Consider the following 17,204-nt stretch of genomic DNA (forward strand, 5'->3'; position numbering starts at 1 on the left):
GTGGGTGGGTGGAGCACAGAAGTACGACAGGCCAGAACTGAGTTTGCAAAAACTCTTTATTTTCAGCTTTTCAGCTTAATACTACTCCCAGTCACACAAACAGGCACACACACATCAGTTGCCTGGTAGGGGAGAGAGCTCCCTTCCTCTGCTTTCTCTCTCTCCTTATATAGGGCGCGGGCACTGGGGAAGACACACAAACACAGATTAACCAATATCAGGTGCAGTGATTCTGCCACTTCCCTTCCCTGACTCCACCCTCCAGTCACAGACTGATACTTGACCATGCCCCCACTGCCACATACCCCCACCGCCCGACTCAGGCCAGGCAGCCATCCGGCCCGCAGTCGATTCCCCCCCCTCGACGGGAGAGGAAGTCCACCATGACCATCTGCGTCCCCGGCCTGTGCATCACCTTGAAATTAAAGGGCTGGAGTGCCAGATACCAATGGGTGATCCGCACATTGGTATCCTTCATGCGGTGGAGCCACTGGAGGGGTGCGTGGTCCAAACAGAGGGTGAAAGGGCGCCCCAGGAGGTAGTAGCAGAGGGCGAGGACTGCCCACTTGATCGCCAGGCACTCCTTCTTGATGGTGCTGTAGCGCCCCTCATGCACCGACAGCTTCCTGCTTATGTACAGCAAGGGGTGGTCCTCCACCTCCTGGGACAGGACGGCCCCCAGCCCTCTGTCCGACGCATCCATCTGCAACGTAAAGGGGAGAGAAAAGTCAGAGGAGTGTAACAGTGGCCCCCCGCACAGTGCAGCCTTCACCTCAGAGAAAGCCCGCTGGCATTGCTCCATCCACTGGACCAGATCTGGTGCTCCCTTTTTAGTGATATCAGTCAACAGGCTGGTGACATCTGAATAACTAGGTATAAACCTACGATAGTAGCCAGCCAGCCCCAGGAACTGTCTCACCCCCTTTTTGGTCTTGGGCCTCGGGCAGGCCGCAATCGCTGCTGTCTTATTAATTTGGGGACGCACCTGCCCATTGCCCAAGTGGAAGCCCAGATACGGTACTTCCACCTGCCCAATTGCACACTTCTTCGGGTTGGCTGTGAAACCCGCTCGCCTCAGCGACCCAAGGATGGCCCTCGGGTGTTGCAGGTGCCGCGGCCAGTCATTACTATAGATTATGATATCGTCCAAGTACGCGGCCGCATAGGAGGTGTGGGGACGGAAGACCCTGTCCATAAGCCGCTGGAACATAGCAGGCGCCCCAAACAACCCAAAAGGAAGTGTGACAAATTGGTGTAAGCCAAACAGTGTGGAAAAGGCCGTTTTTTCTCGGGATAGTGGAGTCAAGGGGATCTGCCAATAACCCTTTGTCAAATCCAGTGTCAAATAAAAGCAAGCCGTGCCCATGCGAGGCATTTGGTACGCATCGAATTTAGACACCGCGTTGACTTTTCTATAGTCCACACAGAACCAGACCAACCCATCGGCCTTGGAAACCAAGACCACCGGGCTGCTCCAGTCACTGCGGGACTCTTCGACGATGCCCATTTCGAGCATGGCCTTGAGTTCTTCCCAAACCACCTTTTTCTTGTGTTTGGGCAGCCTGTAAGGGAGGCTGCGCACTACCACCCCCGGGGGCAATTCAATGTGGTGTTCTATGAGGCGGGTGCGGCCAAGCAGGGGCGAGAACACATCCAAAAATTCGGTCTGCAACTGGGCAACCTCCATGAGTTGGGTTGGGGAGAGGTGGTCTCCACAGGGGACCGGAGAGGTACACGATGCCAATGTTCCCTTTGGAACCTCCGGCCCCAGCTCTGCCTTCTCTGGAACCAACGACACCAACGCCATGGGGACCTCCTCGTTCCAGAGTTTGAGCAGATTGAGGTGGTAAATCTGTAGCGCCCCGCCCTGTCCGTCCACCTCACCTCATAGTCAACGTCCCCGACTCGCCATGTGACCTCAAACGGTCCTTGCCACTTGGCGATCAATTTGGAGCTCGATGTGGGCAACAGTACGAGTACTTTATCTCCCGGTGCAAACTCCCTAAGGTGCGTACCTCTGTTGTACAGGCGGATTTGCTGTTCTTGTGCCTGCTGCAAATTCTCCTGGGTTAGGTGAGTGAGTGTGTGGAGTTTTGCATGCAGGCTGATAACATATTGAATTTCATTTTTGCTCGGTGACAGTCCCTCCTACCAATTTTCCCGCAGTATATCTAGGATGCCGCGCAGCTTACGCCCATATAATAATTCAAATGGGGAGAACCCCATGGAGGCTTGTGGGACCTCTCGCACTGTGAATAACAGGGGTTCGAGCCATTTATCCCAATTGCGTGCGTCCTCGCATACAAATTTTTGAATTATATTCTTGAGGGTGTGATTGAACTGTTCGACTAAACTGTCCGTTTGTGGGTGATAAATGCTGGTGCGGATCGGCTTAATTCCCAGTAGCCTATACAGTTCGCACAGTGTGCGTGACATAAATGAAGTGCCTTGATCAGTCAGAATCTCTTTGGAGATTCCGACTCAGGAGATGACGTGGAAGAGCACTTCCGCAATACTACGTGCTGAGATATTGCGAAGAGGCACTGCTTCCGGGTATCGCGTTGCATAGTCCACCAGAACTAAAATAAAGTGATATCCTCATGTTGACCGATCTAATGGCCCACCGAGATCCATCCCAATTCTTTCGAATGGGGTCTCGATTAATGGCAGAGGGCACAAAGGTGCTTTTGGAATGGCCACTGGATTTGCCAACTGGCATTCACGGCATGCCGTACACCACCTACGGACATCGCCCCGAATCCCTGGCCAATAGAACGGGCCATTATTCGGGCTAGTGTCTTATCCTGCCCCAAGTGTCCAGCCATGGGATTAAAGTGAGCCGCCTGGAATACCAATTCCCGGTGGCTCTTTGGGATCAAAAGCTGCGTGATCGGCTCCTTAGTCTGAGTGTCCTGCGTCACTCAGTATAATCTATCTTTCATAATGGAGAAATAGGGGAAGGACGGGGTGGCGTTTGGCTGGAGCATTTGACCATCGATTACTCTCACTTGGTCAAACGCATGCTGCAGAGTCTCATCTCGCGACTGCTCTAACGAAAAATCCGCGAGGGAATCCCTGAGAGAGGGAGGAGGAGCCTGCGGCTCCTCACTCTGACGCGGAGATGACGTAGATGGCTCTGTGACAGCTGCTCCCGCCCATGCCACACCGGGACCTCCCCCTGCTAAACTATGGCAGGACCCACTCTTCACTAAATGTGCCATTAACTCCCAAAATCCTGGCCAATCAGTCCCCAAAATTATCGAGTGGGTAAGGCGAGGATTAACTGCCGCCTTTACACTAAATTTCTCCCCTCAAAATAGAATGTGGACCGACACTAAAGGGTAGTTGTGAACATCCCCATGCACACACAACACCTTCACCAATTGTGCTCTCCCCAATGCCTCGTCTTGCACCAGGCTTTGGTGGATTGAGGTCTGATTACATCTGGAGTCCACCAAAGCCTGATACGTATCCCCTTGGACACTCATTGGTATGCGATACGCTCCGGCCCGATCGAGGGCAGTTCCTGGTGCGTCTGGGATCCGGACCACCGCGCCCACCTCCCTTGCCAAGCACTGATGCTGGAGGTACCCCAGTTCCCCGCAGCGCCAGCAAACCGGCCCGGGCTCTCTGTCTGCACTGGCGCTCTGGGGCTCACTCACCTGAGGGGGGGGAGAGACAGACACGGAAGCGGGAAACGGGAGGGCACCACGGGTGCGGCGGGCCGGCTGGGGTGGAGCCGGCCCCCGCCTCCCTGGTGGGGGAACGGGGCGAGGACGAGACACAGGAGGGGGGGTAGAGAGAGAGAGAAGGAGAGAGAGAGAAAGAGGAGATCTGCGATCCTGCCGTGGGAACAGCCGCCAAATGATCCTCCGCCAACTTGATGGCCTGATCCAGCGACGCCGGGCGATGGCACTGGACCTACTCCGCGGTTCCATCAGGGAGTCGTGTGATGAACAGTTCCAGTACCACCAGATCGACGATTCCCTTGGCGTCGTGGTTGTCAGCCCTCAGCCACCGCCGGCAGGCATCCCAGAGTTGCTGGCCAAACGCGAACAGCCGGCCAACCTCCTCTAGGCGTGGAGCGCAGAAGCGCTGGTGTTGTTGTTCAGAGGTGTGCCCCACACACTGGAGGACGGCCCGGTGCAGGTCTGCGTAGACCAGCCGGCTGTTGGCGGGGAGCTGTAGCATGGCCAGCTGCGCATCGCCCGTTAGCAGGGGGAGGAGGCGCGCCGCACGCTGTTCCACCGGCCAGCCCCAGGCCTCTACTGCTTGCTCGAAGAGCACTAGGAATGCCTCGGGGTCATCGTGCGGGCCCATCTTCTTTAGGGGGAGGGGGGAGGGCCTGCGGCGGTGGAGGTGGTGGACCCCACCGACGCGAGGAGGTGCCGGAATGTCTGACGATCTTCTTGTTGCACAGCAACAGGGCCTCGAACATTTGCACTTGCTCCTTTCAGAGGGCAACCAGCGCCTGGTGCTGGCTCTGTTGGGCCGTGGCAAGGGCGTGGATCAGGTCCGCGAAGGGGGAGGACTCCATGGGGCTGTTCTCCTCTGTGCTCCCGTCCCAGGTTTCAGCACCACTGTAGTATGTTGAGCGGGTGGGTGGAGCACAGAAGTACAACAGGCCAGAACTGAGTTTGCAAAAACTCTTTATTTTCAGCTTTTCAGCTTAATACTACTCCCAGTCACACAGACAGGCACACACACATCAGTTGCCTGGTAGGGGAGAGAGCTCCCTTCCTCTGCTCTCTCTCTCTCCTTATATAGGGCGCGGTCACTGGGGAAGACACACAAACACAGATTAACCAACATCAGGTGCAGTGATTCTGCCACTTACCTTCTCTGACTCCGCCCTCCGGTCACAGATCAATGCTTGACCATGCCCCCGCTGCCACAGATGTATATTGGGGAAAGGTCTTCGATATAAAAACTGCTCTGGGTGTTGCCAGGTTTCCAATGCTGAAACAACTTTTTACTGCTTTGCTGTGCCTCCCACATAGCAATGCAGATGATAGTGAGAGGGCTTTTTCATTGGTTAGGAAAATTAATACGGAGTCCAGAAAAAATATGGCTGCAGACACATTAACTGCATATCTGCAAATTAAAATGAACTGCGATGAGGAGCTACAATTGCTGCCCAAGCAGTGATATAGCTATATATCTAGTATAGCTAGTATCTAGTATTATAGCTAGTGCCAAATCTGCAACATCTTTGTACAACAAAGAACACTCCAAAAAGGAATAAGATTTAAATTTTTGTTGTAAATTACTGGGAAGATTTTCAATTTAACTTCATTACTTATTCATATTTTCACTTATCCTTGTTTACATAATATACTTGACGTGGTTCAGTCATCCTTAGTTGACTTAATATTGATTTAATATTAATACATTTTATTTGCAAAATTTACATCAATAATTCTGGTATTACTGATACAATGTATATGAAATAATTAAGTTTATAGTTCAGTCATTCGCTTGAGTAGATAATTGTTCACTTGACTGTACATATACTCCTTTTTAATTCAGTTGTTTTCTCTGGGATCTAAAATTTCTTTTTATTCAGTACATTACAATAGGAGTGTATAATGTGGAATAAAACAATTGGTGCTTTGGATACTGGATTTTTTTTCTCGTGTTTCAGGGCTCATGGGTGTATGTAAGGGAAAAGTACAGATTTTGTAAGGGCATGGGTAACTAAAGGTTGACATGTATGTAATAACCCTCTTAGATCTGTAATTCAGGGTTTTAGTGGTGATTCGAGGGAATTTGGGGCCCCAGGCAGGACAATGCAACAGGTTCTCCTGCTATTTTTTCCTTCTTTATTGTAATTTTGTGATCCAGATGCCTTTATAAAGGATCAATATGACTAGGCAACTCCAGGATAAGGCGGCACGGTGGTGTAGTGGTTAGCGCTGTCACCTCACAGCAAGAAGGTCTGGGTTCGAGCCCCGTGGCCAGCGAGGGCCTTTCTGTGCGGAGTTTGCATGTTCTCCCCGTGTCCGCGTGGGTTTTCTCCGGGTGCTCCGGTTTCCCCCACAGTCCAAAGACATGCAGGTTAGGTTAACTGGTGACTCTAAATTGACAGTAGGTGTGAATGTGAGTGTGAATGGTTGTCTGTGTCTATGTGTCAGCCCTGTGATGACCTGGCGACTTGTCCAGGGTGTACCCCGCCTTTCGCCCGTAGTCAGCTGGGATAGGCTCCAGCTTGCCTGCGACCCTGTAGAAGGATAAAGCGGCTAGAGATAATGAGATGAGATATATTTTGCTGCTGTAACTATGTAAATTTCCCTTTGTGGGATAATAAAAGGCTATCTTGTATGGTGGGAAATACAAGTGTGTCAGTTTTATTTCAAATTCAGCAGAAGTTGTGCTTTAGCCAATGAGAAGCCTCCACTGGGCAGCCAATCAGAAGTCTGTGTTCAAGCAAACGTCCTTTTAAAATAATATGAACAGGAGCCGCCATTTTGTTTTGGGGCGCTTCTAGGGGTGGGTTCCTTGTAGTGGGACAGAGTTTAAAAATGACTGGTGGAAGTTTAGACTTCAGTGTGTATCCTGGATATCACTCAGTGCTCAAATTGTTTTACACAATAAAAGAAAAGCGCTTTAATGTGACTTCTTTCATGTCAGTGTATTTTTGGCTACGTTTCAGGTTCAGATTTCCACAACATAATCACGTCATGAAGGAAACCACCAATCACACATGATCTCTGGACTCCTCCTCCTTCTCTCTCTCTCATTCTTTCCCCCTCCCTTTCTCTCTCCACAAGCAGGAAGTGACTCCTCATTTCAACGAAAACAAAACGCAGTCGCGTTCTCTCACTGTGTGAGCTCAGGAAAATGGCCGAGGCCAGTATTTCAATGGACCAGTTCATTTGTCGAGTGTGTCTGGATCTACTGAAGGATCCAGTGACGATCCCCTGTGGTCACAGTTTCTGTAAGGTGTGCATTAATGACTTCTGGGATCAGGATGATAAGAACAGAGTTTATTGTTGTCCTCAGTGCGGAGACACTTTCACTCTAAGGCCTGTTCTACGCAGAAACAACATGCTGGATGAAGTGGTGGAGAAACTGAAGAAGAAGACTGAAGTCCAAGCTGCTTCTCCTGCTCACTGTTACGGTGGCTCTGGAGATGTGGAGTGTGATTTCTGCACCAGGAGAAAACGCAAAGCCGTCAAATCCTGTCTGGTGTGTGTGGCTTCCCTTTGTGAAACTCATTTAAAACCTCATCTTGAAATTCCTGCTTTGAAAAAGCACAAGTTAGCCGAAGCTTCTGGAAATCTGCAAGAGAAGATCTGCTCTGAGCATGATGAAGTGTTGAAGATCTACTGTCGTACTGACCAAAGCTTCATCTGTTATCTGTGTATGACGGATGAACACAAAAGCCACGACACCGTCTCAGTTAAAGCATACAGAAGTGAAAAACAGGTGAGAAATGCAAGTCTAATTTATTCAGAGGCAGCGAGTGTGGATACAGTAAAGAAACCCGTTAAGTTGTTTTCTGATGGTTTCTGTCCTGTGCGGGCCACCATACCAGTCTTTTATAACTTCCGGTCATCAACGCCGCCTAGTGGTCAGTGTTAGGAATTGCCAGTCGTACACGCCGCCGAGTGGCGAGTGTTAGTAGTAATTACCAGTCATACACACGCCGCCTAGTGGCCAGGGTTACTAGTAATTACCAGTCATATACTTCTGTTATGCCGCTTTTCCACTACAAACGCGGCTGAGCCGTGCCGTGCTGAGTTGGGCTGAGCGGTGCTGTTGGAGTTGCATTTCGACTACAACCGCGCTGAACCGTGCTGGCTGGAAGTGGGTGGACACACTGGGTGGAGTTAGCGAAAGTGGGTGGACGTCAGGTGATGTCGTTAAGCAGCGCAAACAGTGACATCAGTTATCTTTTAAGCGGTAGTCTCACAACCCGAATAGTAAACAATAAACATGGAGGACATGGAGTCGTTAGTGTTGCTGGTCTTGGTGCTGTGGCTTGTTGTCACCGACAACGCCAACAGATACTGGCAAGAGCGTATAGATGAGGCGAGGCGCATAAGGCTTCAGAAATTCTCGTAATTCGTAATTCTTCTCCTTCCGGGTTTGCGGTGTTTACAGATCCCAGCGCGCTCGCGGGGTGTGTGTGGGTATGTGAGGACACTCCTCCTCACCAATCAGTGCACAGGGGAGTGTCTGCTCACGCCCCCAACCTCAGTCGGCTCGCTTTGGCTCGCTTCAGCCCCACTCCAAAACGGTGCGAGTTTTAGGGGCTAAGCAGGGCTGAAGCGAGCTGAGTCGTGCTGGTTTTTGGTAGTCGAAACGCGAGCCGTGTCGGGCTGAAGCGAGCTGAAGTGAGCTGAAAAAGGGTAGTGGAAAAGGGCCATTAGTGGCCAGTGTTAGTAGTAATTACCTGTAATACACATGCCGCCTAGTGCCCAGTTTTAGTAGTAATTACCGGTCATACACGCCGCCTAGTGGCCAGTGTTGGTAGAAATTACCTGTAATACACATGCCGCCGAGTGGCTAGTGTTACTAGTAATTACCCGTCATACACTTCGGTTAGTGGCCAGTGTTAGTAGTAATTGCTAGTCATGCACACGCCGCCTAGTGGCCAGTGTTGGTAATAATTACCTGTAATACACATGCCGCCTAGTGGCCAGTGTTAGTAGTAGGGCTGTGCGATATATCGAATATACTCGATATATCGCGAAAATTCTGTGTGCGATACATAAAATTATTATATCATAACTATCGAGTATTTTATGGTCATCTTCCGACTTGTGTTTGTTTAAAACCTTTTCTGGTGGTTTTCTCCCTGTCCCTCAGGCAGTAACGTGAGAGGCTGCCTAAGGGTAAAGAAAACAGTAACGTCACGCACTCGCCAACCAATCCCGGGTGACATCTCGGTGCTGAAAGGAACTTCCGGGAAGATTTTCTAGTTTCGGTTGTGTTGCCAGATTGGGCGGTTTTAAGTGCATTTTGGCGGGTTTTGAACATATTTTGAGCTGGAGAACGTTAGCAGTATCTGGCAACACTGCCGGCGGGAAGATTTCCTGGTTCCAGTTTACAGCGCTGACTCAGTTCGTGCAGTCGCTGGTGTTGCATAGGCTACCGTGTAAGCTCTGTCAATTTCAGCGACAAATTACTTCCTAAAAGAACTAGTAAGGGGTCAGTCAACTGGCATTTTTTGGATATTGCGAGGAGGACGTGGATTAGCAAATGCCAGTTTGTAAAGTGTGCAAAAAAAAAAACCCTGTCATCACGAAAGGCAGCAGCACTACAAATATGTTCCATCACCTGAAACTCACCCGGTACAGTATGAAGAGTCTCTTAAACTCCGAACTACTTGCCCACGAGCTAACCCCCCAACAAATGACCATAGCGGCCTCGTTCTCCAAAGCCACCCCATATGAGAAAACGAGTCAGAGATGGAGAGCTATAACGGATGCAATCACTAACGTCATTGCCGAAGACATGATCCCAATTAGTATAGTGGAAAAACCAGGCAATTACTAAACACACTCGATCCCAAACATGAGTTGCCTGGTCGCAGACATTTTACAGAGAAGGCAATACTGGAATTATACACATCTGAGAGTCAGAGCCAGAAAACATTCAGTTCAAAAGTGTGCAAAGAGAAAAATTGTTTTGCAGATCTCTCTCTTCTCTCCCCCAATCTCTCTCTCTATTGTGAATGTTCCAGTAGTTCTCAGTAGTCAGGTTAATAGCTTGGAGATCTATTTTTTTAAAATAATTTAATGAATGAGCACTTTTCTTATTTAGGTTAAATGTCTTTCTCAGTGTTGAGCTTGCACTTTATTGGTTTGAGCTCTGAGCAGCTCTGTATTGTATTGCCCCTTTGTTGCAATTTTCAAGATTGTTTTTGCAGTTTGTGCCACATCTTTGTTGAATAAAAGTAGTCTTATTTCAACTCAATTGTGATTAATCACTAACATGAAAATTTACAATGTGTTGTTGAAAACCACCTGTAAAGTTAACCAAAAATGTTATTTAATCTGTAGGGATTGTAGTGAAAACAGTAAAGAGTAAAAGTTAGATTTCATGGGGTCTTTTAGAGGAGATTTAAATATATCGAGATATATATCGTATATCGTGAAATGGAGAAAATGTATCGGGATATTCATTTTTTCCCATATCGCACAGCCCTAATTAGTAGTAATTACTAGGGCTGTAACGATACACCCAACTCACGATTCGATTCGTATCGCGATTTTTGACCCACGATTCGATACGCCCACGATTTTTTTTTTAAATGTTTTTTTAAAGTAGTAAATTTGACTTATTAACATTTACTTACTTACATTAACTATTTAATAACAAATAATTCAGACCACTGCAGAGAATGAGTAATATGTATGCAAAAATGAACAAATGTATATCCAAAGATTGTTTTATTTCTCAAAATAATACTGTTGAGCCGGAAGCTCTGTTTTTTTCGGTTCTGAAAAAGTCATTTTTCCAAATTGTGTAAATCCGTTAAGATTTTTTTTTGGGGGGGGGGGGGTATAGGGGTGGCTCTCTCACTGTCTCACTCTCATAGGGCCAATGATTTTCTGTGATCGCGGAAAACAGATGGAAATTACGGAATTTTTATGGTGAAACATTGCTCGCGTGTCAAAATGTAACTGCCGCAGAAGGCTTCCGCCCAAGCAGACATGCCTTCAGTGTTGCCAGATATTGCTAACGTTTTCCATCCCAAAATATGTTCAAAACCAGCCAAAAAGCACCTAAACCTGCCCAATCTGGCAACACTGCATGCCTTTCCGGTCAAGTGATTGTGATTGGCTTGTGGCACACCTAGCCAGCCAATGAGCTGCTTGTTTACAGATTTGCTCCCCGCGTCGCAACCAGAATGGCAACCGCTTAAAAGAAATGAATGCTCTGCCAGTGGCGAGTGTGGACGTTGCGTGACTCGCAGAAGATTGTCGCAGGTCGGCGAAAAAACGACTTACTAATAGATATAAAAAAATCAAAGTAATTTAAGTAAGTTTAAAATGTAATTTAAATAAAAAGTTAAGTATTCATAAATTGAAGTTTGGAAGCGCCTTTGTTTTTGGGCTGAGGAGAAGTTTGAAAGGGTGTACCGCGATTCTGCCTTCTTGTATCGCGATACGGATCGTGGCTCTGCGTATCTCGATTTCGATACGCATATCGTTACAGCCCTAGTAATTACCAACCATACGTGCCGCCGAGTGGCCAGTGTTACTAGTAATTACCAGTCATACACTCCACCTAGTGGCCAGTGTTAGTATTAATTGCCAGTCATGCACACGCTGCCTCGTGGCCAGTGTTAGTAGTAATTACCTGTAATACACACGTCGCCGAGTGGCCAGTGTTAATAGTAATTACCAGTCATACATGCCACCTAGTGGCCAGTGTTGGTAGTAATTGCTGGTCATAAAAGCTGACTAGTGGTCAGCATTGGTAGAAATTGCCTGTCATACATGCCACCTAGTGGCCAGTCTTGGTAGTATTTGCTGGTCATGCACACTGCCGAGTGGCCAGTGTTGGTAGTAATTGCTGGTTATACACGTTGCCTCGTGGCCAGTTTTGGTCGTAATTGCTGGTCATACATGCTGCCTAGTGTCAGTGTTGGTAGTGATTGCTGGTCATACATGCCGCCTAGTGGCCAGTGTTGGTAGTAATTGCTGGTCATACGTGCCTTTGTGGCCAGTGTTGGTAGTAATTGCCGGTCATGCATGCCGCCTAGTGGTCAGTGTTGGTAGTAATTGCTGGTCATACATGCCACTGAGTGGCCGTTGTTGGTCGTAATTGCTGGTCGTATGCTGCCTTGTGGCCAGTATTGGTAGTAATTTCCAGTCATACATGCCACCTAGTAGTCAGTGTTGGTAGTGATTGCCAGTCTTTCACGCCGCCTAGTGGCCACTGTTGGTAGTGATTGCCAGTCATCCATGCCGCCTAGTGGCCACTGTTGGTAGTGATTGCCAGTCGTGCATGCCGCCTAGTGGCTACTGTTTGTTTTTAATCGGCAGTCCAAAGCACCGCCTAGTGGCCAGTGTTGGCAGGTCAGTAAATAAAACAAAAGAGGCTGGCTATGATGTAAGAAAATTCTGCAACCCAGAAACGGATGGGGGCTCCGCTTTTAGCCAGTACCTAAAGCTCTATATTATTGTTTTCATTTTTAATCTTAAATGTCTGATGGTTTTCACTCTATGCAGAAGCTGCACCTTATTTCAGTTTTGTTTGTTTCTTTCAGTTTCAGTTTTGTTTGTATCTTTAAACAACTGATGAGTTTGATCGGTTCTGGCTCTTGATTGGTTGGGATGAAAATCTGCTCTTTGGGGATTAGATTGGATGACGACCTGCTTTACTCAGATTTAGGATGATATTTTTATCGTAATGATAATGTTGAAATGAGTAAGTTAATTGTGGAGTTGTTGATGCAAAGCAACATGATATTCAGACAATCCTGTCAACGGACTCAGTTTTAGCCATAATAAAAAACACATCAAGGAATAAATGTTGTTGCTGTTATTTGTGATGTAACCCAGTGGTTCTCACTCATAGTCCTGAAATACTAAAATACATTTGAGTGTTTAACTTCAGTGAACTTTCAAACCCCCAACATCCAGCCTTTTACACTTTAATAAGGTGCTCCGTAGAACCCGAGTGAACTCTAACCCTTTATCTGCAGTTAATATTCACCCACTGAGCTCATAACCTCATCATGTATAAACAGTGAAATGGATTTTATTTGTTCTCAGAGTGAGTTAAAGGAGGAGCAGTTGAAATCCCAGCAGAGAATCCAGGAGAAGCAGAAGAAGGTGCAGGAGCTGAAACAGGCTGTGAACACTATAAAGGTGAGCAGAGACAGAGCTGCTCCTAAAAACACACAACATGGACAACAAGTCATTTACAGTCCCAGTAAGAGAGGGAATGATAGATGAGCTTTAAATCGTGTGTGTGTCCTAACAGCTCAGTGCACAGACAGCAGTGGAGGACAGTGAGAGGATCTTTACTGAGCTGATCAGCTCCATGGAGAAAAAGCGCTCGGAGGTGACGGAGCTGATCAGAGATCAGGAGAAGGCTGAACTGAGTCGAGCTGAACGGTTCTTGGAGCAACTGGAGCAGGAGATTGCTGATCTTCAGAGGAGAGTCACTGAGCTGGAGCAGCTTTCACACACACACGATCACATCCATTTCCTCCAGGTAACACTCACAGTCTGATCTACAGAGCCAGCTGTTCCTCTCACACACTTGAAAACACTGCTGATTTGCTCTGATGTTATTCGTTCCTTTGGTACACTTTTTAACTTCATGATGTTTTTTCTTTCTCTCTGTAGAGTTTCCAGTCTCTCTGTGTCTCTTCTGGACGTGAGGACTCACCCAGCATCACTGTCAGTCAACATCTCTCATTTGATGGAGTGAGGAAATCTCTCTCTGATCTGAAAAAGAGACTCGAGGAATTCTGCCAGGAGGAACTCATCAAAATCCCTGAACATGGTAAGAGGATCTGTTCCTGCTGGAGTGAGGGAAGTCTTTACTTGCTTGGTGACAGTGATGTCGAGGTGTCAGTCTTCATTCCTGAGCACCAAAGCACTGCAGAGTTTAGAGTTTTTAACACTCACCTGATTCGAGTCTTGATGATGAACTGCTGATGTGAATGAGTTTGTGTTCGAGCTGAGAAACTCTGCACTCTGGTGCTTCAAGACTGAAGTGTAATTTCTGATCTCCACACATTTCTGATCTACACACAAGTGATGATTTACACAAATGTCTGATTTTATGGGTTTTACCATCAGACCATTTTATTTTTGTCTCCACAGTTGAAGACGTTCAGATTTTACTCTCGGAGCCAGAGAGCAGACACGAATTTCTCAAATGTACGTCTACAACACACACACACACACACACGTCTACAAGATGACCATTTTATTTCTGTCTCCACAGTTGAAGGCGATCAGATTTTACTCTCGGAGCCAACAATCAAAGATGAGTTTCTGAAACGTACGTCTACAATACACATGCACGCATCTACAACACACGCTTCTGTCTACAAGATGACCATTTTATTTCTGTCTCCACAGTTGAAGACAATCAGATTTTACTCTCTGAGCCAACGAGCAGAGACGAGTTTCTGAAATGTACGTCTGCGCGCACACACCAAACATATGCACACGTCTACAAGATGACCATTTTATTTCTGTCTCCACAGTTGAAGACGATCAGATTTTACTCTCGGAGCCAAAAAGCAGAGATGAGTTTATGAAATGTACGTCTACACACACACACACTCCACATAAATCTGTGCTGTGATTTAATATCTAACATGTTCTCATTTCTCATGTGTTTAGATTTCTGTGATCTGACTCTGGATCCCAACACAGTAAATTATTATCTCATTCTGTCTGAGAACAGAGTGGTGGCGTGCAGTGAGAGAGAGCAGCCGTACTCTGATCATCCAGAGAGATTTGACTCCTGGTTTCAGGTGTTGTGTAAGGAGAGAGTGTGTGGACGCTGTTACTGGGAGGTGGAGTGGAGCAGTAAGAATTATGTGTACATATCAGTCTCATATAAAGACATCAGAAGGAAAGGATGGGGTGATGAGTGTGTTTTTGGACGCAACAATCAGTCCTGGAGTCTGTGGTGTTCTTCTTCTTCTTCTCTCTCTTTCTGTCACAACAACATTAAGACTGATCTCAGAGTTCCATCCCCCTCCAGAATAGGAGTGTATGTGGATCACAGTGCAGGAACTCTGTCCTTCTACAGCGTCTCTGACATGATGAAGCTCCTCCACAGAGTCCACACCACATTCACTCAGCCTCTATACGCTGGGTTCTGGCTCGACTGGTGTGAATCAGGGTCAATTGTGAGGTTGTGTGATCAAAAAAAGTCATGAGTTTTTGGTGTTTTGTAGTCACTAATTTGTCAATTAAAAAAAAAAAAAACTATGCACATTTCCTTATTAATCCTTCAATGTGAAAAAACTGTGAACATTAAATCATATTAAAAACACTTAAATGTTAAAACTCTGCATTTAGCCTCAGTCTAGAATCATCAGTTACAGATATAAAGGAAATTAAATGGTAAGATCTGAATGTACGGGCAAAAAAAAAAATAAAACCTCCACTGATTTTCTGAAATTAGTGCAGCAAAATGTCTGAACTTTCTCTAAAGTCTGCATTTATTGGGTTTTATGTTTGTAAATATAATAATTTGTAATTTGGTAATAATGCTTTGGTTAAAATGTTTACAGACTCTCATAAGCCCTTAAAATGTGGATGTTTCGCTCAGAAATATTTCATTACTAATAACCTGTTTTCGTCTTCAGAGATCTGGTTTGTTTTTTCATGTTACATGACTTATTGATTCTCTACACATTTCTATGTACAGAGCGTCACCCTGTGTAGTGTTTTAAACAGTAAATCTGCCAGTCTGTGGCATATATGGATGTTCTCATCAAGCAGGTGGACAAAAGTTCAGATTCTTCAAGGTTCTGATGAATTGGAGCTCTGAGACCCCGATATGATCTGAAGAAAGGCGGAGGTTCTGGAAGGCTGCCGTTAATTGTAAGGATATCACAACCCAGGAGAAGTTGGAGTGAACCATCTTCTGTTCTCAGAAATGAGGATTTCATTTGTGCTTGAACAATACTTCGGTTCCGCTATGATGTGCGGAGTATTCAACAGGTGGCGCGCGCATCACTGGGTCGTTCAACAGTGTCAACAACGGTGGACGCCGCACAGCCCAGACCAACAAAAGTAAAGTGTTTTGTGGTTTGTTTTAAGTTTGATAACATCTTGTAAATTTTAAAGATGCAGAGCCATCAAGTAAATGTTTTTCGTGATGAAAATAGTCTACTTTTTTTTTTGTCTACATTGTTTTTCGTGATGAAAATAGTTTACAGTTTTACATTTACATGTAGCATGTGTATAGGTTGACCATGTTGACAGGGGGTCACAAATTTTGTGAAATACATGTATTTTACCCCAGTGCACATTTATACAGGTCACATGTATAATTTCTTCACAAGAATGAAAACATGGGATGTATGTTAATATAGTCACAATACTGTTATTTGTGATATGTGAATGACCTTGAAATTGTGATGTAAATTTTTTGGAGAAGGTATGTTGACCAGTATGTGTTGATAATGATATGATGCAAGATGAACTTAAGTATTCATGGTATTTAAGTGAATGAAACTACAGCAAACAAACTACAGCATTCTGTTTGATGGTAAAGGTTATTTATATGCTGAGGTTGCTAATGATATTTAATTTTACCATTAGGTTAACAGGGTGACGCATTTTATATTGCTTTTTTTATTTACAAATGTAAAAGCCAAAGTTCATGTTATTGCTTAAACATGTTAAATGTGTTTGAGTTTTCATACATCTTATTTAATAAAAATGCCTATTTATTCATCGTTTCTGTGTGTAATTGTCTACATACATGTATATACATTTTATAATCAAAAGGAAAATGGATTTTGATTGACAATGTGGAACAGTCAGCTTAACAAACTTTGACTCTCCAACAAAATTTGATCATCAATAATAACTGCTAAATTCCTTCAAAACTACATGTACATACCATAGAGTGACAATTATTTGGTAAAGTTGTTTGACTGTGAATAGTACAAACATTATAAAGAAAACCTTACTCAACATTTAAACATGACAAGAAAAATATCTGCTTGGTGGCAACTGGGGCCAAAAACAAAATACTATAAACCCATCTATATTCATGGCCATTTACTTTTTTTCAAATCATTCAGGCCAAGCCTCAAATAACTATAATGCCCACAAAAACCATATTATTGTTATATTAGAGTTCAACAGCCAATTTAGGCATGTGTGTTAATTTCTGTTGCCAGAATTCTTATCCCTAAATATATGAACTATAGACCCTTTTCAGTCACGTGACCTTCGTAAACGCGACCACCATTCTGGACATGTAGCGGACTTCGGCTCGAATTGGTTTGAATGCGAGGAAGGCGACAAACGGAGAACATGCAAGAAAAAGGAGCGAGATGCAGAAAACACCTTCGCTATCCAGCGACGTAGGGCATTTACAGGGTGAGCAGAGGGAGAGGTATTTGCAAAAATTGAGGTTAGCAGGCTTAGAGAACGACGTTTATCTGCTTCCGCCTGGATTGTTCACTGACGTACAGAAGGACACGAAGCCCTCGTCTTTACCTGACTTCGGCCCACATGATCTGTATACCCATG

General features: G+C 45.8%; 1 pseudogene; it reads left to right on the forward strand.

Moving 5' to 3' along the window:
• Window positions 1-6,777: 6,777 nt before the first annotated feature.
• LOC132881194 (tripartite motif-containing protein 16-like) lies at window positions 6,778-16,397 on the forward strand (annotated as a pseudogene).
• Window positions 16,398-17,204: the final 807 nt, after the last annotated feature.

Source organism: Neoarius graeffei, chromosome 2 (assembly GCF_027579695.1).
Source record: "Neoarius graeffei isolate fNeoGra1 chromosome 2, fNeoGra1.pri, whole genome shotgun sequence".
Taxonomy (NCBI): domain Eukaryota; kingdom Metazoa; phylum Chordata; class Actinopteri; order Siluriformes; family Ariidae; genus Neoarius; species Neoarius graeffei.